Raw genomic sequence first — 1,904 nt, 5'->3', positions numbered from 1 at the left:
CAGAAAGACATGGTCCTGTCGTGGTTTCAGAGTAAAGAGTTGACAACAATATGACGATGGATAGATAGATAAATGGATAGATAAATGGATAGATAGATACTTTATCCTGTGAAATTTGGTATCTAGTAGCATCATTACAGACAGGAGAAATTACAGTCATCTAAATGGGTAAAAAAATGAAGTGTTGTGAGGTAGAATGTATAAAGGCATATAAATATAAAATATAAAAAAATATAAATATAAAATAAAAAATATAATATACTGTACATATAAAATATAAAAAATACAGAAATATAAAATGTAAAATATAAATATAAAATATAATCAATATAAAATATAAATATAAAGTATATAAAAAATATATAAAATATGAAAATGTAAATATAAAATAAATATAATTTAAAAAATGCTTAAATACAAAAATCTACAAACTATAAAATATGTATATATATACAACATATACAGAAAATATATAAATATATATATTAAATTTACAAGTATATCTAAAATATACAGAGATATACAATATACCGGGGTCTTCAATGTTTTCCAGGCCAAGGACAATCTGATGGTGCGATGGAGCGGGGACCCCCTACTACATGTATTTAAAGACATTTAAATTTATGGAAAAAATAAAAATAAAAATGTGAGGGGAATATAAAATAATGTCTAATTAACCAAAACTTTCGCAAACCCCTGCAGTACCTCCGCGGACCCCCTGTTGAAGACCTCTGCAATATACTGTAATATAAATATGTGTGTGGTCATATAAATTTTTTAAATATCCTGTACAATAAATCAGTTTTTATCCGTGGAATAGGTTTAGAATCCCAAAGGATTTTGAAGTCTGGTCGCATCACACATTTAAGGAGAATCTTTTCAGATAATCTTCTCTTGAATCTCAGACTTAAACACACTATAGGATAATGTTTAGCTCACCGAGCCAGATCAGGGAGCACTGAATGCACCACCTGATGACTGTGGTGGAGCAACACTCCAGTCCTGTAGGTGGCGCTGCAGGTGGTTGACTTATCACTAATCAAACTAGAAGAAGAAGAAGGAGAAGAGAAGACAGATGGTGGGAAAGAGGAGTAAATGGTGAGTTTATGATGAAGCATTAAAACTGAAACCTTCACAGATAAAGAGTTAGAACTCTTTGTAGTTTGAATTCAGTCGACTACATGTCTGCAGATTAAACTGATTTTCAAACTGATTTTTAAAGTAAAATTCAAATTCAACTTTGGGGGAAACATCTAAAGGTCAAGTGAAAAGTGTTTTATAGGACATGGAATGATGATTGTGTGCTGCACGTAATCTAAGTTTAATTTCTAAAGTAGATTTATTAAATTTTCTCTGTAGTTCTGAAGATTTACTGAACATGGCCACGGATTACTTTGACACAGAGAGTCAACAAATCATTTAAACCATCTACAAAGATGAAGAGACAATGCAGTGACATATTTAACCAGTTATAGGGAAAAGTAAGCAACTACTCAACAAAAAAAAAACACTGCAAAGACACAAAATGGCTGCATATTGTCTACAAATAAAGAGATTGGAGAGCCACAGAAGTTGAAACGGTGAAAATAAAACCAGAACAAGACTCGAGCTGACTGCTGCACTTCTGAGAAACACTCCCGGCCCATTAGCACCTGTCAGCAATGTTGGAAGACGACGTAAAGCAGCGAAGGAGTGAGTGCGGCGGCTGTACGTGGCGCTGTATAGAACAATAAAGCTTTTATGAAGCTTTAGTGGGAGCGGCGGCCGCTTGGATTAGCGCGCTCGTTCTCTGGGGCCATTAGCTGCAGCTTGGTTGAAGTTCTTTTATTTATACAGCCTCCATCTTCGCTGCTCGTTGGCTCGTCACCTGGCAGCGCAGGAAATGAGTCGGGTCACCTTTTATT

This window comes from Chelon labrosus (genome assembly GCF_963514085.1).
Source record: "Chelon labrosus genome assembly, chromosome: 16".
NCBI classification, from domain to species: Eukaryota; Metazoa; Chordata; class Actinopteri; order Mugiliformes; family Mugilidae; genus Chelon; species Chelon labrosus.
Note: the sequence above shows the minus strand (reverse complement) of the source record.